A 21,627-nucleotide genomic window follows, 5' to 3' on the forward strand; every position below is an offset into this window, starting at 1 on the left:
GACACGGTGGATGGTGAAAATGAGGTGAGGATAAGAGGGACACACTCAAATATTGAAATGGATTTGAGAAGCCTACAGAATATTAGATGGATAAGTATCTTCTTTAACACCAATATAGCCAGTGTTGATTAAGGCTTTTCTCTTTTCTCTCTTCGAACAAAAAAAAAAAAAAAAGAAAAATTCTAATTGAATTTGATGAACTCGATGTGAATTTTAATAGGTTTTTGGCGTTTGGCATATTTATTCAACCAAAAATTGACTCCTTTCATGGTTTGATGAGATGGTTACAAGTGGAGGGTTGAGGAATGATGCGGCACAGTTAAAAGGTTACTTTTTGGTCAGAAACAGAACATAGAATATTATGTTTGTTTCATTGGGTAATTTCGAGGGCTATGTTTGGTGTTGTTCTCTCCTGTGATGATGATGATCATATTTAATGACTCCTTTCACACTTAGTTATGTTCGCATCTAAATTGTTGTTGTTGTTGGGATTTTCACAAAACACGACACGGACGATGACGACGACGTTTAACTTGGGTTTATGGGGTGTAGTTATGGCCCCATTTTGAATGTGTGGGATTTAAATTGACTTTCTATCTCTTTCTAAATTGTCTCAATAAACTTATATACGACTGTATTTTTTTATTTGCTGTTTAATAGGTGAGAAGTGATAAAATTAAAATGTTATCGGGGATTAAGTTGTGTTTTGTATATAGCCATTTTAATATTTTACGGTGTTTCTTTTATACGGTTTTTCAAACCTTTCAGAAATCACGTTTATAACAAACTCCCGGAAAGACGTAGTTTTAGAAGGTATCCTTTTTTAAACAAGCAAAACTAAATAGCTAAATGAAGGATAGTTCTAGTAAAAATGTTAAAGATGGAACTAAAAACGATACCCGCTAGAAAAATGGTTCTACTTTCTCTCTGATTTCTATACTTTGTCGCTTTTTCGTCTTCTGAGAGACGCCATAAGAGCCTATGAAACTTGTTTTGTGAAATCCTTTACTCTTCACTGAAGTACCTATTGAATTGTAACTACCACAAAGCTAGCCTTGAAAAAGATCCAAATGTTTTATACCGATACTCAAGATCTTCCCAATGGTTTTATAATAACTACAAACAACGTGTTAAGTGTTGTTTTGATTTCCCTGTCAAGTCGATAGGTTCTTGATTATTTTTGTCTATACACTCCGACCCGTTTACCTTACCATAGTTAAAATATTAGCTGTATTTGCTTAAACTGATTTCTTATGATGCATTTGCTCACTTTAAACTACTGAAAACTTCGAAACAACTAAAATACTACAATATAGTTACAGGATTTTATCCCGCGTTAAAATAGAAGTCCGGCGAATCACCGCGGAAGCAGCCACCGTACGCTTTTTTGAGAGCCAAACCCACCGCTGATTCACAGCGGTTAGCTGCACCATGATCGAAGATTTTTTTCTTCAATGAATAAAGGTCGTTCAAAGCTTGAAAATCGTATTTTGAAAAAAAAAAAAAAAAACACGGTTACAGTCAGTAGGTCAATAGTAACAAAGGATGATTTCAAATTAGGATTTATCAGGTTTTAAAGAGGCCCCATGGCACATTGGTTAGTGTGATTGACTATAACGCGAGAGATCTGGGTTCGTGTCCCAACCTCCAATACCTAAAAACACTTTTTTTTAAGGGGTACTGCCTGTTGCAAGGAATTGACAAAGCCTCCTCCAAGAGTGTCATAGTCATTCAAAAATGAATCTTTTCTTAGCCATTCGGACTCAGTGGTAAATTCTTGCAAATTACTGGTTGAGAGAAAATAGGACTGCTTCCTTCATGGGGTTGTCGTGCCACAAATTATTTTTTTGCTAGGTCAGTATAGGTGGCACTTGAGATCGACAGGTATTAAAAAGAGCCTTGGTGGCTAAGGTGGTCCACGCTTGTATGGGAAAAATAAAATTTGGTCCACCCCCTAGTTTGGCTCCACATCCTATTGGTATCATACTGTTGAATTTTCAGCCTCCTATCTTATACGTATGTATAGAAGGGCGTACTGATCGATATTGAAAAATTGTATTTTTTTTTGGAAAAAAGTAGGTAGGTATTATTTATTCATTTTTTTTTTTAAGTTAAAAATTGCTTGAAAGTTGTGGTTGTTGTACTTATTCTGAAAAAAATATAAAAATAATAATTTATGGGGCCACTTTCAAGTAAATTTCGTCAAAAGGTAGTACACAGACGTTTTATTTGCACATTTTGCTCATTATTTATTATTATTAATTATATTACTTACTTATTTTCGAAAAAAAAAAAAAATATTTTACATTTATAAAGAGCAAAACTTAAAAAAAAAAAAAAAAATGAAACAAAAAAATAAATAAAGATTACCTACAAAACCTAAAAATTGAACTGTTACTAGCAACCTCTTGCGCTTAAGATAGCGAATTGAAACTTCACAATGTTAATGTTATTAATATAAGTGGAACAAATTTAGCGGGTCGCCCGACCGAAAATCGAAAAAAAATATTTTTTGAACCACACTATTGGTAGCCCTGGTGATGCCCCTGTTGGCACCAGAGGTAAACAGGTATTTTTTAGGGATATTTTTTCCATATTTTCCATGGAACGCTTATTACTGTTGCGGGGAGGTTTCAAAAAAAATCTAACGCATTTACTCCGGTCCCGGTAACATGAGTATAGAACGCTTCGTTACAAGCTTTTTTTAATGTTATTAAGTGAGAAATAGCTTTCACTTGTTTTACTTCCATCTGAATTGAATGTAAATTATAAAATTGCAAAATAAAAGTAGATACTTATACAATATATCGTTTTTTTTCAAACTCTCTTTAAAAAAACACAACAACGACTTTATTAACAAAAAGTTTATGCCCATTCAACCTCGATTATTACATTTTTATATTGGAATTAATGCAGAAATTTCAAACAGTAAATGCATTTAAACCCACCAGATTTCTAGAGATTCCATGCATCCAACCACCAGTTTCAATCCATGTAGGTACGATGCTTTCTGTTTTTCTAAGCTCTCAATTTTAATTTAAATATCCCTTCTTCCAGTAGCAAACCAAAAATCCAACAAACATCCGCTAAAAATAAACGTCCTCCGTGCTTATCTTCATCAAAACGTCAAACCAAATATTTACCTACCCAAAGTAAACTGTCCACAATTTCTCTTTCCCCAAAAGCATATTATCAATTTAACACACCGATAAACACATTTAAAGGGCTCTTAGAACTTTTTTGTGTTCCTTCTTTTTTTTTTTTTTGTTTAACACCTCTTAATCTTAAGCCTATAAAGTAAGAGACCACCAGTCCATCAAAACCAAAAAAAAAAAAAAACTCTTAAATTTGAATCTTCAACAAGTTTCAACTTACAAGAAAAAAACAGTAGTAGCAACAAGCTTAACCAGAAGGTAACTTTAGAACTTTAATCTTTATCCAACAAGAATGAAAAAAAAAATACAAAAACAACAACCAAAGGGCCTGTCGAATACAAGACAAACGACCGCTAAGGCCAAAATTCATTGAACAAAGGATTAGAGTTTTGAAAAATAAACAACAAATTTAACCTCCCCTTTCCCCCATTTAATAAAATATAGCCCAAAGTATAGATAAACCTTAATTCTTCCGAAAAACACAAAAAGTTACTCCTTAAAGTGCCAAAAAGGATAAAGGCAGGAAGACACTATAGTAGAAAGTTTTTTTTTCCTCCTCTTGATTTTGGAAAAAGTTTGTTTTTTTTCCCCACTCCCCATCAACGTTCACTAAACAAAAAAAAAAAAAAAATAATAAAAAAGAAAAAAAAGGCAAGAAGAGTTCTTTCTCTCTTAGAGATTACGCAAATTAAAAACAGTCCTGCAAAACATCCTGGATACAACGAACTGATTGTGATTAATGGTTCCCTCAAGGATCAATGCGGTAGGCTAAAGGATTTTTTTTTTTATTAACTTCACACATATACAACATTCTTCAATAATAATTTGTTCCTAGGGAGACCAAAGAGTGAGCGAGAGAGAGATAGAAAGAAGGATAGGTAAATCTAGCTGGAATAGGTGTTTCGTATATTAGAAGATATGGCTTGGTCATAGAAAAATGAATACCTAGCTCTACAAGGATATACGCTGGTTTATCCTGTAGTCACGTTTCAAATTGCACACACAGCTTGTGTGAAACTGAGAGAGCAAAAAACGAGTTAGTTTGGGAGAAGTGTTAAAGCAAGAAAAATGTCACCCGTGTGTTGGAAATATAAAAGGCACAGTTAGGTAGACGACACGACACCATATCCAGGCAGGAAGATCCACCATTTGAGAATTTAGGTAGCAATTTATTCACCGCGGATATCCTGCCATCATATGGCAGCCCCGGTACGTATACCGGAACCTACCGAGAGGCAACCAGTAACTAGGAGCGCACCGTGCTGCATATACCAATATGCAATATGCAAACTATGGTCGATGATATATTTTCTAGCTTGTCGTCGTTTTATCTTAAAATTTTCACACACACACTCATATGAAGGTTAAAGGAGCGAGTATAATAAAAAAAAAAGAAACAAACAATCACGTAGGATATTCGTGAATAAATCTGTGTGTCAAGGCGTTTAAATTGCGGTTTTAAGACATCATACCATTTCTGCCTCTTTACGAGTATGTGGTTCAGATCTATCCTAACACAGATGTTGAAAATATAGAAGATAAATGGATCTACTTTCATCGAATGGATTAAAGAAAAAACGGGATCAAAATATTGCAGGAAAAGGTTTTACTTTAAAACTATATTCAAAGGCTAATACGAAAACGAGTACATCAAAGAATATCGCTGCTTATTTGTTATTCCAGAAAAACTTATTAAATGGTTTCATTTTAACCAGATTTTTACTTTCTAAAGGCTTTATCCAATTAATTTAATTTGAAGCTGCTTATAAATCTGTAAAAGCATTTAAAAGTTGGTAGATTTTTGCAAATTCTTTATAAAGCCTTTTCAAACGAATGTCGAACAACAATTTTCGAAGAATTTAAAATAAATTTGCAATGCAAAAAAGTGGTTCTTCTCTTAATTTTTGTTCGTTCACAATATTGTTAAACCAATTTTGCGAACAATTTTTTAATTAATGGAAACTAAATGATATCAATTAATATGTATTATAATGAAACCGTTTTAAATTAAAATATTTATGTATTTTTATGGATTCTGAAATATTGTTCAAATCATCACCGAGTTAAATAGGAAATTGTTGTTACTTTACGTATAGATAAAATACCGTGACGTGATTAAGCTTATATTAGTAACCGAACCTTTAATACATTTTTATTCAGAATCAAATCAAACAAAATTACTGGATTATTGTTAGAAGTCTATGATGACTCGTAGCGATGTAAGAAATGTAGTTATTTTGTAACTTAAAAGGTAAAGTTATTTTGTAAGTTAAAAGGTTCAGAGCTCATAAGAAATACTTGACCTCAAGATGCTGAACAAGATTCCGCGCTGGAGCCAAGATTCAAATTAGAGTCAGACAAGGTTGAATACTGTCACCAATTTTGTTTTATTCTTAATTAGGGATGTTGACAGGAAACTCGAGGAATTCGATGGACCTTGACATATAATCTAGAATATCTAGTAACGTGAACAACGTAAGCTCGCTCAAAAAATGCGGGATCTCCATCAACGACATTAAGAAGAAGCAGAAATCGTAGCGCTGAACATATATACGGCAAAAACAAAGATAACAAATTTTCTAACAGCCACTAGAAAACGCAGAGAGTTTTCAAAATGTTGTCCAATATTTGAAGGAATAACTTTTTTATTTTAAAAATCTAATGTCCTTCGACAGAAAAACTCGAATGTTTAATTTGTACTGCTTATCAGATGCAGCAATTGGAAAGTTAATACAAACCTATGTAAATAGAGTTCTACGAAACATTTAAAGGACCCAATCTCAATCGTACAAGGTTAAAAGTTCTGGAGTATTTTTTAATACAGCTCTTGTATACAATAAATTTTTACAATGCGCAAAAAGTATAAAAATAATTTATTGAAAACAATCATTTTCATCAAAAAAAGCAAAAAAACATGAATTTTTATCTTCTCATGTCATTAATTCCATTTTTTTTCCTAACAACTTATACCATCTGAAAGCTTATTGTCTTAGCTCAAAATATATATATCGATCAGGTCTATGAGACATCTACAAAAAGAGATAGATCAAATTTCATTAATAAAAGCAAAAAAAACATTTATGATTATGTTCTCAGGCTATGGAATCAATTTTTTTATTTGACAACCTATACAAATTTTTATAAAATGTGAAAGCTTATTATTTCACCTTTCATATGACGTATCAATCTCATTTCAAAGATGCCTACAAGAGAAGTAAGAATTTTTTGAAGTCAACCATGTCGAATTTCCAGACTGAGATTATGGTACTTCCCACACTGGTGGCTGTTCGGGGGGCAACAGATCTCCACTGGTGTTTTGAGGTTTTTCGCAAGTTTCTTGATTTAACATTGTGTAGCTTGTAGTTAGTCTACCGTTATGTTTGGTATACCAAATGAAAGGTAATTGTATCAGGATGCTCATAAAAGTTTAATAAAATTTCTATCTGCTCTTGGTCAAAAGTTATAACCTGTTGAATACTAAAATTTTATTTTACCGTTATCTCAAAATTTTGTTTACAAAAATGATTGATTGATCGCACACATATAGTCGTAGTCATGGTCTATCATTACTTTATTCCTGTATCTATTAAAGAAAAAAAGATAAAAATAAAAAACGATGAAAATCGATTAAAAACGGTCAAAAAACGTGTTTTTTAGAAACTTGTTTCTTCAGTTATTCAGTCAAAACTCACTAAACGATTCCAAATTCTTGCACATGTCCTATAAGTTTGAGATTTTTTGAACGCTCCAAAAAAAAGCTAAAAATCAAAAACTACCCAAAAATACCCCTAAAAACAAGGTGTTTTTCAAAAATTCATATTTCGAAACACAGAGTGTTAGAAAAAAATTCGTATCAGACGCCTAATTTTTTTTTCTCGTCTTTCACCTGGCACCTTTAGAATTTTCAAAAAAAATTTCCTTTACCCAAAATCATCATTTTGTCATAGCCCCAACACGTGTACAACATTCAAACAAAACTTTATAGCTTAGTTTCAAAATTTTTTTTGGATTTTTCTTAAATGCAGTTATTCTTAAATTAATCTCATCTATCTATTGGAAAAAAAATTAACTCTCTACGACTTCGCGTTTAGATTTTAGCCCAAATTTCATCTTTCCGTTTTACCCCTGTTTACCCTATTAAATGACAGAATTTTTAAAAATGCTTCATTTGGATTAAGCTTAAGGTTATTATCTTTCAAATAAGCTATAGAAGATTTTTGTATCTCTAATAGTTTGTTTTTAATTTTGAATTGAAATTTTTTGCCGCACTGCGAAAGTGCGAGAGTGTAACGTTAGAAAATGGCGTCACTTTTTTGTGGTGGCTGCCATGGTTCATCGATTTATAAGACGTTATCACGTCAAAAGAAAAAAAATCCATTGTATGAAATACCTTTTTTTAAAAAAAAATTAACCAAAAATTGTAAATTTGTACTAATTTGAAGACGCTTTGTGTTTTTTCGAAGCAAATTGCATACATTGCAAATGAATTTTGATCGGCAATAAGATTTTACATGCCACAGCCCCACAGTTTGTGAAACAGATAAAATAGAGACATTAATATCACCATTATTATATTATTTATGATTAATATTTATTTTTAGTAATGAATTTTGTAAAAAGAATACATTTTATAAGCTTTCAATACATTTGGTATTAAATAATTGAAATATTTTTGTGTTATCTGTATTACCTAAAAATTTAATATTGTCATGTATTAAATTTTAATACATTTCTGGTGTAGACCTGTATGTAACCCAAAAAGTATTAAAAAATACTACAGTGTATATCCAAGATCCAACGAAGAACAGGTTAGGAACCCATTGAATCTGTTACAGGAGGAAAAGCCAACGACTTCAATTCAAGCCTAACGATGTACTGAAACATGCTCTCTTAAGAAGGCAGAAGAGTTGGAGGACCGAGAAGCTAATAGCGATAGAACATTCGAGAAAGATTCAGTGCAGCTCAAGAAGAATTGGATAATACAACTCCTATAACCGTACGTTATCTTTTGCGTACCATGAAAATACAGGGTTTTGCAAAATTAATGTCATAGGTACATAATGTGAATTGATTTTTCATCGGCATCAAAGTCGCAATGTGCTTCAATTGGAAACTGTCCCATCCGAAAAAAACTGAACATTAATTTAATGAAAGATAAAATTATCCTTCACAATTAATTTTAGTAAAAAGTTGTTCGTTTTTCAAATGACTGATTAGTTCAGTACAGAAGTGATTTTCGCCCTTAAGGATTAGTTTTTTACAAAAATATAGTAATATTGTATTCAGATTCTAAAATTTCCTAGAATTTTAGCCTTAATCGTCTAATTTTTGCAGTTTCCTTTCCCTATTGTCTTAGTTTTTTTCTTCAGCATTTTAAAGACTCATAAACCAACTTTGACCTCAATTCAAACTTATTGTCCTGCAGTGTTATTTCTTTTTTTACTTCTGACACTATATTCATTTTTTTTAACTTTCAATAAAATTAAAACCAAACCTGAAGCAAACTAAACCAAACTTTAAAATTGTATATCTAAGCGCAAATAAAAATAAAAAAAAAAAAAAAAAACAACCAGGAAAGTCGCTTCCACCGCCCATCTCACTTGAATAATTCCATCATTAATAAGGAAACCTCCATTTCATCTTACTTCCTATACTCACAGAGCATATCCTTCACTTTCCTCAGTCATTTTATATCTGCTTCAATTTTTTTTTATTTTCTATTTTTTTTTTCTAATACAAGGACCACATCACTTCTATTTCTTCCTTCTACTGGGTTTCGGTATTATTCAGTGTTCGGGGAGTCTGGCATTCAGCTCAGGAACTATTCCGGAACTTATGGAATTTTTTATAGGTTTTCCAGCACTCTGATCTATCTTAGAGAGCCGCATTGCATTCGTTAGGATTCTTTTGCTTTGGTATTGCCAGAGATCACTATTTCTTAGTGCTTAAAAAAAAAGTATACACCAACACACAAACATGATGGAAGAAATAGGAAGCAAAGTAGAAAAGAAGTTTGATGTTAGAGAGCAAATAATAAAAAAAAAAGAGAATAACAAAGCCACTATTTCCGTTCCACCATCTCTCTGATTTACTTCAAGAAATGGAAGACGAAAATGGAAATAATCTCAAGTTGCAGTTGAAAGCACAGCAAAAAGGTGGGCCCAAGGAATCTCGCTTTCGATATCCTTTCCTATTTTTTTTTTTAATTTTTTTATTTTTTATGACTGCACCAGAAGTTTAATTTTATGTGCCCCGGCATTTACTATGATTTTGTTTTTTTTTTTTTTTTCCTTCAAAGGATCCATGAAGGAAGTATTAAAGTTTGGTATCAAAAAACTCTTCTAAGATAGGTACTTTTTTTCTTTTACTTATTTACATCAAGGATACGTTTTTTAAGTTTTTTTTTATTGTTAATAAACTATTTTACAATTCATGGGTTTTTTTTTTCGTTCTGAAAGGACAAAAAAGGACCTTCTATAAAATCTTAAATAAGTGCTAAGAGTATTTCATGATTTTTTTTTATCACTGCACATTCCTGTTGAAAGGGACGAAAGTTCGGAAGTGTACACTAAAAAATTTAACATGCTGACTTATTGCAAGAATTTTTAATTGAAAATCCTCTTCAACACCAATGCCACACCGCACCGTCATCATCATCATCGTCATCATCAAGGAAGTCAAACTAGAAAATCAGAAGTAAAACACACACACACAAAAAAAAAGTACAAAGAAATGAAGAATTTAACAAGTGGTTTTTAGGTTATGCTATGGCTGTGAGTAACTGGGTATAAGGGACCACCAGGGACGGCCTGGAGGAACTTCTAGAGGCTGTTTTCGAATAAATTTCTTAATTGAAGAAAAATCGATAAAAAACTTGAATCAAAACAAAATTCAAATTTTATTTTTTTTTTGTCAGGGGCATCAAATCCTCTTGAGTATAAAAACCCACAACAAAACTAAATTCAAAATTTTACTTTTTTTTATAAAGGGCGCCAAATCCTTATTAATAGAGTATTTCCATTTTTTGGTTGTCAATAGGGAAAATTAAAAAAATGTCTTCATTTCAATTTCATTAAATTCTTTGCCTCGAAAATTTTATTAAGTCACCTTTTTGCAACCTCAATCCGTCCCTGTATTTTTACGACAGAATTCCAGAAAATTATTATCACCCTAAGACTTTCCCTGTTTCCCATTCCCTTCTCTCGTTTTTTCTGCTGCGTTTTTGTCTGTTTTGCCAGTTATGGCAGAGAGGTTGCGGATGCTTTTGCTTGCTTCTGCGATAGTGATAAAGTTTGCTTACTTTGTAGAAACAAGCAAAGAATTATTGAAAGTCTGTTGGGATATATAATAAAAAAGTTTTAATTGAAAAATTTAACACACAAAAAAAAAAAAAAAACAGACAAAATATTTAAAAAAAAAAAAGAAAAGAAAATAATAACAAAAAAAAAAAAAACAAAATGAGAAAATCCGTGACAAAAACTTGTGCAAGGGAATTCTTAAGCAAAGTAAATTAATATAAAAATATGGTTTTGATTTTGAACTGGAGAGAAAGTGTAGAAAGAACAATAACGGTAGGGTGGTAAATAGTTTCAAAAGAATTACATTTTAGGAGAATAAATGTTTTTTTTTTTTTTTGTGTTGTTGTAATGCAATTAAAAATGAGAACAAAACAAAATTAAAAATTGTTTTTGGAGAGAGGAAAATATCAACTGAAGGTGGTGTATAGGGTGGCGTATGAGTAATTTTTTATTTTCATTTAATTCTGAATGGAATCGTGGGAATGTTTTAATTTATTTTATAATATATTTTTTGTGGAAATGTATGGCAGGTAAACTTGTACTGCTATACATCCTTTTTTTGTTGTAAATGAGAGAGTTTTTGAGACATTTTTTGGCTAATTTAAGTTTATGCCTGGTACTATCCCTCCAGGTAATACCATTGCTACAAACTGAAGAGAAATGGTTTGGTCAGAGCTAGACGGATTCTGTCCTGGTGACAGATTTTTCTTTGTAGAGACAGTGAACGATATCAAATATCAGACTTTTTGGAAGATCAAATCGTATTATTTGAATTAAAAAAATAAAAATATATGGCAATAAAACAATTTTTATTATAAACAAAAAATTTTCTGCATTGAAAAAAAATTCAATGCAAAATGTGAGCATTAATTATTTTTTATTTAAATTCGTCAAATTTCTTACAATTTTTACTATTTGGCTTTACATTAGGTTCATTATTATAGCTGTCATAGCTAATGTATGGTCAAATAGTCAAAATTGTAAGAAGCTCGAAGAATATTAAGAAAAATGGTTTTGGTTCAGACAGAGAGGGTTATATAAATTGTGTTAGAAAACAAAGAGAGGAGTAAGGAAGAAGACCATAAATGCTGCATATGCAGAATAAATCAGAAGTAAAAAAAATTACACAGCCACACAAAAAAAAAATAAAACTTCTGACCTGGGGTTGCGACTAGGTTCTTCATATAGTTTTTGGGTTGCTAAAACCGAATCCGAAGTCTATTTTACCGTATCACGTCAGGTTTTTGAGATATTCTCAAAAGATGTCAGATAAGAACTTTTTTTTTGAGTTAAGTAATTTTTTGAGGATATTTTAGAAACCTGACGTGATACAGCAAAAAAGACTTCGGATTCTGTTTTAGCAACCCAAAAACTATATGAAAAACTTAGTCGCAACCCCAGAAAAGAAATTTTGTTTTTTTGGTTTTGACATTTTTTTGAGGATATCTCAGAAACCTGAAATGATAGGGCGAAATTGACTTCGAATCTGGATTCAGCGGTCCAAAAACTATATGATTAACATATTCGCATATCCAGATCAGAGAAATTTTTTTTTTTGTTTTCGTGACATTTTTTTAGGTTATCTCGAAAACCTGACGTGATGGGTCAAAACGGACTTCGGATTCGGTTTCAGCGACCCAAAAACTATATGGAAAACCTAGTCGCAACCCCAGGTCAGAACTTTTATATTTTTTTGTGTGGCTGTGTTATTCTGTATTTTAAGCTACATATTATTATTTTCTTTTGTTTTCTCTTCCCATTCTTCTGTTTCTTGTTCAACTTGTTGCGAGTAAAGCGTTGCGTTGCGATTGCGATATTAGGTGCGTTCCACTGAGTGAAGTCTCTCAGGGCTCAAAGATTTTTTAAGCGAGACAAAATAGGCGCGTCCCACCAAGAAAAATCTCTGAGGACTCAATGTCATTTTGGAAGAGAGGAAAATAATTTTGTGGGACAAGTTTCTAACATGAATCCAATTTTTTTCAAATTTAACACTTCAACTGCCACTTCACACAACTGCTACTTTTCTTCAAATATAAAATTGTGATAAGAAATTATTTCAAAATAAGTTATTTCGTGAAGCAAACTCAAAATAACATTTTCTTCAAATGTTCATTAAATTTTTTATGTTATTAGCACTTTTATAACTGCAAAAAAACAAACATCAAAACATGGTGGTGTGCTGTTATAAAAGTGCTAAAAATTTTTATAGAAAAGAGTTGTTCTAAATTTATGTTTTTGATACCAAATAAAAGAGAAAAAAGAGGTTATTCTTATTTCATCGAAACCCGGAAAGTGCAATTTTGTGACTTAACCCCCTTTGTACCCGGCGGCAAAGATATGTAAACAGTAAGTTTCTATAGAATATTAATTTTCTACTTTGGAGACCAATTATTAGGAAAGTTAAGGTATTTTATTTAATTAATTCGTTTGCAAAGTAGTTTTCATTAACATAACGTGACTGCGTAACAAAACCAAACAAACAAAAAGCTTCCCTTAGCCTCGTACGAAACTTCTAAACCACCAATAACACAAAAAAAAAACAGCATCTACAAGAGTGACATCATCCGACTATGAACCACAATATAATTGACTCAATAGTTTGCTTGCAGTGCATTTACGTTTTCAGCAAGAGTATAAAACAAAACACACACTCCTATAATTCTCCTATAGTCAGTTCCGTGTTCGCTGTAAGGAATATGAAGTGCGGTATTTTCTTCACTTTAAAAATGTTCAAATAGTTCTTCTTTTTTTTTTGCTTTTCTTCAGCTACGTCCGTCTATAATATCCTTCTCAGGTTTTAGTTTGGTTTTGCGTGCTAGGAATACTTCATCTTTAAATTGCTCGATTTTCTTTCGTGTTATATAGTTTTTTTTTTACATTTTTGTTTTTAAATAAGAAACGTAGGAAGGTTAAAGGAAATGGAAGGTTTAAACATTTTATTGCAGAAAAAATGGGAAAAAGAGAGTGAAGAATGGAGTTCTTATTTATAGAATCAAGGATGCACGAAGTCTGTATCTGGGTATAAGGATACTGGATAAAAATATATATCTTTTTTTTTTTTTTTTCTTTTATAGTATTTCCGGATATCAGTCAACAATTTTATTTTCTATTTTTCCTCTCCATTTTAGTTTAGACTGACTTTTGCTCTCTTGATTTTGTGGTCTATGGGAATTTTTCATTGAGTCAGTTCAAGAGGATGTTTTATTATCTCTCTCTTTCTTTTTATAGAAAGAAATGAAAATGACCACGTTCAGGAGTCTATATAGCTTAGTAGTTGTAAAACAATTTCAATGAGTTTTCCTATCGAATCAATTTTGCTGAAAGAGCAATTTTTCCTGAATGGGTGCAAAATTGTCTTATGCGTGATGTGGTCAAGAAATGCTGGAAATATATTTTCCTAAACTATGAACATTGAAAATAATGTAAATTCAATCAAAAATAAGGAATTTTGTGTGTAGTTGAAAGAATGAAAGAAAGAGCTATTTTACTGTGCAGTTTGTTTATGCTGCATCGAAGAAAATAATACAAAAAAGAAAAACTTCAATTGAAACCGTGTTCGTAATCGGATAGTGTAAGAAGGTTTTTTTTTTTTTTTTTAATATTTAAAGGATTCAAAACGTCTATTTGAATTTTCGCTCTACAAAGTTGTCAGGAGTAGCTTTCCTTTTATTAAATTGGACATGGTTAACACAGCATGAGACTTTAGATAATATAAACATGTTTGCAAGACGAAATCGATGGAAATTGGTTTGAAGTCTTAGATTTTAAGAAGGGGGAAGAAAAAAAATGATAATGTGTATGTTCAGCCTCAAGCATTATGCTTTGTAAGGGTTTTCCTGACTTATGAAATAATGGCGGAGTGATCTGAATTCATTGAAGTTATCATTCGTTTCTAATAAAATTCAACAGCCTTTTTGTATAATAAGCACGTACATGAGGGGTTTTGGGTACCCACAGTATATAAACACAGTACGAGCTTCAGGAAGAGGGAAGGATTTTAATGGAGATACCGATTCACATTGGTTTTAAATTTCTGAACACTAGAGCTTGGTATGCTTTATAATTTGTAGCTAGATCAGAAGGGGTGAAATATTTCTTATATCTTCGGAGGAAACCTAAAATTCCAGTGCAAATTTTTTTGCTCATTCGTAGTAGTTCTAATACCTCGCAACCCAGAAAAGTCTATTTTTCAGGAGAGGCAAAAAACTAAGTATAAAATGTATGAGAATTAATACAAATGATCTGGTTTTGATTAAGCGAGGCTCTGACAATATTGATGTTAGGCAAACAGGGTCTTTTCCATTACAGCCGGATTTTTTTCAAAAATATAATTGCATCATTTGTCCAAAATCGCCTTTTTCTGGGTTACGAGGTATTAGAACTACAGCGACGATATATCATTACCCTGATTTTTCGCACTCGTGAAATTCACCTTTCGGTAGCCATCTTGAATTTTAGTTTTTGTTAAATATCTCGATTTCTGTTTATTCTACATAAATGTTATGTATACAAAAACGTAGACAATTAAATTTCGCGTCTTTTAAACTCGGAACACTTTTTCGATATTCGAAATGTTTAAAAAGTTACAGGACAAAAAAAGTAAAAACACGAAAAAAAAGATAATTTTTAAGTTTTGAGCACTCTTTATTAAAATTATGATATTCCGAAAAAAAAAACATTGTTCACCTTAAAATTCTCAACAACTTTGCTGTAAAATTTTTTTTTTGTATCGCTAAAATACAAGAGTTATTAATACTTTTTTTGTTAAAAAAATGCTCTTTTTTTCTTAAATTTTTTTTTTTTACAAAACTTGAATTTTAAATGATTAGTAAGTATATTTGATAGCTTTGTGTAACAAGAGAATATTCAGGACCTGCAATTCATTTTTATTTTTAAGTCTCTTCATTTCCTAAAAAAGGGGTATTTTTTAACAAAAAAGTATTGATAACTTTTTTAATTATAGCGATACAAAAAGACGCGAAATTTAATGGTCTACGTTTCTTGTATAGGTAGGTATACAACTTTTATGTAGGATAAACAGAAATCCAGATTTCTTATAAAAACTAAAATCCAAGATGGCGGCCGTAAGGTAAATTTCACGAGTGCGAAAAATCAGGGTGATGATATTCTATCGAATGAGCAAAAAATTTTGGTGGTGGTAAAAAACAGGAGATGCAAACTATCGATAAATATATAAATAGATATATGTAGGTATATTATGTACTTTCAATTACTTCCTTTTAGGAAATTTTTATTCTAGCAAGTTTTCTCTTACACCGAAATAGAATTGAAGCAAATTTGCCCAGTTTTCAGATTTATATTTTTGTCAAGTAGGTAAGATCATATAAAAATTCGTTTAGCAGTAAAATCAATTAAAAAAATCGATGAATATGTTGGTTCTTCCGTTTTGTTTTTGCTTAACAGGAAGAAATTTTATACTATCAGATTAGCTATTTCATCCATAGAAAATAACTCACAGGACATTATCATATATTTTATAGTTCTATTGATTTCCCTGATTCCAATCAGTTTAAGATTTATTGAGTACTTAAGCCTACTGTTTCTTAAAACACCTTTCAATAAAAAAAGATTTATCAAGATTTTAAAAGAGTTCATGGTACGTAAATCAATTCAAACATAACATAAAACCTTAGAGAGAGCTGACAACTTATCTTCTATACTTAAAACTAATCGAATCTTTTGTCCTAGAATTCTTCTTACTAAAAGCCTCTTCATCGAAACAAAAAGGTAACAGAAGAAAAACAATACTATGTAAAAGGATATATGAAGAAAAAAGAAGAAGAAAAAAAAGCTAATTCCTCTAATGGCTGTCAACGACGCAATTTATTAGATCGACACCATTTTCTAAGAGACACAACCTCTATCGCCCAAACAAACACAACCCTCCTCCTCCACGGAACCTACCATAAGACAGGACACATTTAAATGAAACTTTGACAAAGACAATCTTCTTTGGTTTCACGGTTGTTTTTGTTTTTCTTTTCTTCTTTTTTTGCTGCTAATTCCTTATGTCCTTAAGAAAAAGGACGTGTTTATAATACAGCTCATTATGCCCATCGCTATATAAAAACAAAACAACCACTTCAAGATGATGTGTCTCTTTTATTGAACAAAACGTTCTAATTATCTTCATTAATTATATTCTCTAGCCCATTCCAATGCAATCAAAAGAAATCCAATGGCTATCAAGCGACAAGCCCATAGGAGCTCAGGATTAAAGATAAAGGAAGGTGATAAATAGAAATCCTGTAAGTGACAGCCGATGAATACACTAAAGGTGTCGTTTCTCTGCCACCAGAATATATCCACACACAGTTCCTTTTCCTTCTATGTGTGTTGGTGTGTGTCTAACGTAGGAAGAAGAACAATTTCAATCCATTTAAGTGCGGCGGAAAACATACTTTATATCCTTGTTGCTATCTATATCTTAAGTTATTTGTGTAAGTGATGATGTTGCAAGTGGCAATTAAGAGATTAAACGGTGACATTTGATTCCTCAACACACACACATACAGGTGACTCACATTTATATAAAATTGCCATATTGCACTCGAATGGCAGCAAACAATAAACAGACGAACATAACAAAAATGGCAACAACAAAAAAAAAAATCTTAATATTATATCCTGACATGGCGCTGCTTAAACAACAAATTGTAAAATCATGTACCGTGTAACTGAATGCTGACATTAATCTCCATGGAACTGTAAAGTAAAAATAGAACGACTCCAGTTCAACTGAAAACTAAAAACAAAATAAAAAAAGAAGAAACAAAAACTGCAAGTTTCGTCAAAATCTAAAAAAGAAAATAAAGGACAAAACAGGACAAAAAACAGAAATAGCTAGATACATTTTTACTATGTCACTTGACGTTTAGAAGCGCAACTTCGGGTATGACCTAATTTCCACTGCCGATTTCTGCAGGGAATATCGACCCTGCGGAAATTGAAGGTTTGAAAAGTGCATGCAACACGAATGAAAAAAAAAAAACGAAAAATTGACAGATTCCTTTTAGAGGCTGCCAAAGTTTATACCAGGGACAAATTTAGCTTCTCTTATAGTTTTGCACATTTTTGTTTGTTGACTTCATTGTTGGCCTGTGTTTTTTTTTGGTTAAAATATTCATGCGAATGCATTTAGGTATAATTACCTTTGCAAAGGTGGCTGTCAGATTAAATTTTAGTTTCAAATTCAAGGAATTCTTTTAAAAGGTGCTTAAATGACAGTTTTCATTGGAAAAGACAAGAATTTTTGTATACATTTTAATTGAAATCTAGTGCAAAGTTAAGAGCAAAAGTACACTAAAAGGTCAAATTATGATGTCGTCATAAACTTTCTATGTTTAAAAAGTTCTACTTTGCAACACAAAAAATGATGAAATATTGAGGATATTCAAAACCTTCTTCATAGTAAAGGTAACAATTTCTAAATTATTTCGTAGTATTTTGGGTTTGTACAAAAATTTTATTTAAAAATGTCATTCAAATTGATACATGTTAAAAAATAGATGTTAAAAAACGAGTATTTTAAAACTTGGTTTCAAACTGGTTAATATATAACATAAAACAACGCCATAAATAAAAAAATTGTAATTATCAAACTTCAAAAAATTATTTAGGTACCTACCAAACAAAATATGTAAGTAAAATCTTAAGCTTTAAACTTTAAATTTAAAACTCCATTAAAAATATCCCAGGGATTTTTTTTATTTTTTGAAAAATTAAATTGTCAAAAGCTACATTTTTGTCAAATAAATATTTAAATTTGAAGATTTGAAGGATAAACAATATAAAAACACAAAAAATGATGGCCCGTAAGTATTTTGCATCTAAAACGCCAGGCAAAAATCCACAGACAGTGTTACGATATACCAGTGGAAACCAAAGGCTGAAAATATTGCAATTTTTGAGATGATTAGGATTACGCAGCATCTCAACCCTGATTAGTTTCACTAGTCGTGTAGATATTCTCTGCGCTCTGTGAAGTGGATAAGAAATGCATTAATTTCTTTGATTTTGTGTCTATTAAAAATCTCAAATAAAGTGTTGTCCATTTAACCCCATACCCATAGATTCAAAAATTTCTGGCAAGCCTATATTATATATATTCTTGTCTGGCGAGAGAGATATGCCAGTAGTGACCAAAACCTGAAGCAATTTATCCCTATATGTACATGTCGTTTGAACTAAAAAAAAAACACAAAAACGACTTGTTCTGTAAGCCAAAATTACCAATTACCAAACGTTACAACGCGTTGGTATTATGAAATTGAATGAACACATTTTTACCATCCCATTTTTCCATATTCATGCACGTTTTATTCATTTTTAATTGTTAACTGACACTGAAACTTTGTTTAATAAAATAATAAATAAAATGACATTTGACGCTAATGGAGAGTGAATAAATAGAAATCCTGTTTAAAACCTCCATTTGCTCTAAAAATCCCTCTTAAATAGCCGAATTTGGTGTTTTAACTAAAACGACTTTTAAACTTAATGCTCAATTAGTTAATGATGCCAAACTTCAAAAAAATCCTTAAAAGAGACTGAATTAAACGAATTTGGTTTTTAATTTTAAAATTCCCTTTTTTAATGGCGATTTAAGTTTAATGGAGAGTCAATTAATTGGGCCTAATAAAACAAGTTATTTTAAAACCGTTTGCAAAGTTCTACTTTGCAATAGTAACATTTATGAAATATTATGGTTTGCTAAGGAAAAGTATTATTTAACAAAATTCAAACCCTTCTTAACTCCAAAACTATGTCGTAGGTGTTAAAAAACTAGTATTTTAAAACTTAGTTTCAAATAGGTTAATTTATATAAAATAGTAATTTTTAAACATAAAAGAAATGATTTACCACAAAACTTAACTCGTTTAAGAACAATTTTATATTTCAAATAAAATAAGTAGAATCTTAACCAATAAAACAAGATATTTTAAGACCGATTTTACATCCGACAGTCAATTTGTTTCATTGCTCCTAATGAGATTAGCTTCTTCATGATAAGTTTTACATTTGTAACAAAATTGGTAAATTTTCAGCCAACGAAACAAAATATTTACAAATTAAAAATGATGTCAAATGGTTTCTTTCAAACCTATATTATAAGTTATTTTAAAACCAGTTTTTAACTTGATGGTTAGAATTGGTAAATAAATTCACCAGAAAATTGAAAAAGGTTAATTTTATTGTTAAAAATAAAGCAAGATTAATTTTAATTGGCTGTTCACATCACAGAGTCTTATCTAAGATATCTCAGAATTTATATAAAGTATAAGAAAATAATATATTTGGGTACCCAATAAAAACAAACAACATTAACTTCGTAATGATGTTCTGTCTTAATTGATACTTTTTCATCTTATTAAAAATAACCAAATCAATTATTTGTTTTGAAGTTTAAGTTTATTTTGAAAAAATGGCAAAACAAAATAAAAAAATTTTCAATTTTAAAGTTCAAGTGACCTCAACTCCAAATTTATAAAGCGTTTCGCCCAGGTACGACAGTGGGCTCATCAGTTAGATCTGTCGTACCCTTACTAAGACGCCTTATTTTGGTCGATGTTTACCGACACTATATAAAACTCACAGCATGAATATACTGTGAATTCTAATATTCAAAGGGAATTTGTTTAAATTCAGACCTTAGAAAAATGTATGCCCGTGGTCAGGCTGATATAATAACGAAGAAAAAAATAACAAAAATAATAAAAATTATTTAAATTATTTCTATTTTAAGTGGAGCGATTGAATATAATTCAATTTTAAAGTTCAAGTGACCTCAACTCCAAATTTATAAAGCGTTTCGCCCAGGTACGACAGTGGGCTCATCAGTTAGATCTGTCGTACCCTTACTAAGACGCCTTATTTTGGTCGATGTTTACCGACACTATATAAAACTCACAGCATGAATATACTGTGAATTCTAATATTCAAAGGGAATTTGTTTAAATTCAGACCTTAGAAAAATGTATGCCCGTGGTCAGGCTGATATAATAACGAAGAAAAAAATAACATAAAATAGAAATAATTTAAATAATTTTTATTATTTTTGTTATTTTTTTCTTCGTTATTATATCAGCCTGACCACGGGCATACATTTTTCTAAGGTCTGAATTTAAACAAATTCCCTTTGAATATTAGAATTCACAGTATATTCATGCTGTGAGTTTTATATAGTGTCGGTAAACATCGACCAAAATAAGGCGTCTTAGTAAGGGTACGACAGATCTAACTGATGAGCCCACTGTCGTACCTGGGCGAAACGCTTTATAAATTTGGAGTTGAGGTCACTTGAACTTTAAAATTGAATTATATTCAATCGCTCCACTTAAAATAGAAATAATTTAAATAATTTTTATTATTTTTGTTATTTTTTTCTTCGTTATTATATCAGCCTGACCACGGGCATACATTTTTCTAAGGTCTGAATTTAAACAAATTCCCTTTGAATATTAGAATTCACAGTATATTCATGCTGTGAGTTTTATATAGTGTCGGTAAACATCGACCAAAATAAGGCGTCTTAGTAAGGGTACGACAGATCTAACTGATGAGCCCACTGTCGTACCTGGGCGAAACGCTTTATAAATTTGGAGTTGAGGTCACTTGAACTTTAAAATTGAATTATATTCAATCGCTCCACTTAAAATAGAAATAATTTAAATAATTTTTATTATTTTTGTTATTTTTTTCTTCGTTAAAAAAATTTTCTTCAAAACATAAAACAAAATTTTTAATTAAATCCTTTTTACTCTGCGCTATTTCCGTTTTTTTTTTTTTTTTTGTTATTTTCTGTTCTGTTGAAAAAAAAGTTTAAAATCTTATCAGAAAATCTGAAATTGATTGAAGAAAAAAAAAAAAATAAACAAAATAATAATAACTTATCTTTACTCCTTCCGCTGCCATATTCAGAATCTCTCAACGCTGTCATTTTATTTCTTTGTTTCTTGAATTCTTTTGTTTTTCTTTTTTTTTTTTTATTTTTTCCCATCTTAACTTTTATTTCTTTACTCATTTTTTTGTTCTACTCCCTCGTGCTGCGCTTTTTTGTTGATAAGTTATTAAAAATGCATAACAGATTTTCGTTCAAACTCCTCTTTTCATCCTTACATGAGGATGCAAACACAAATATCCTTTCAGTATCC

The 21,627-nt window shown here is 30.9% G+C and overlaps 1 protein-coding gene and 1 long non-coding RNA gene across 12 annotated transcripts in view; both read right to left on the reverse strand.

Moving 5' to 3' along the window:
* The window catches only part of LOC129916500 (tyrosine-protein phosphatase Lar), a 664,315-nt gene that overhangs the window by 78,267 nt on the left and 564,421 nt on the right, over window positions 1–21,627 (reverse strand). The window lies entirely within an intron of this gene.
* Window positions 9,424–10,517, reverse strand: LOC129916509 (uncharacterized). The gene is made up of 2 exons (XR_008772484.1): window positions 10,274–10,517; window positions 9,424–10,234 (listed from the first exon to the last, which is right to left on the reverse strand). It is a non-coding gene; the product is annotated as an uncharacterized LOC129916509 (long non-coding RNA).

This window comes from Episyrphus balteatus, chromosome 3 (genome assembly GCF_945859705.1).
Source record: "Episyrphus balteatus chromosome 3, idEpiBalt1.1, whole genome shotgun sequence".
Lineage (NCBI taxonomy): Eukaryota > Metazoa > Arthropoda > Insecta > Diptera > Syrphidae > Episyrphus > Episyrphus balteatus.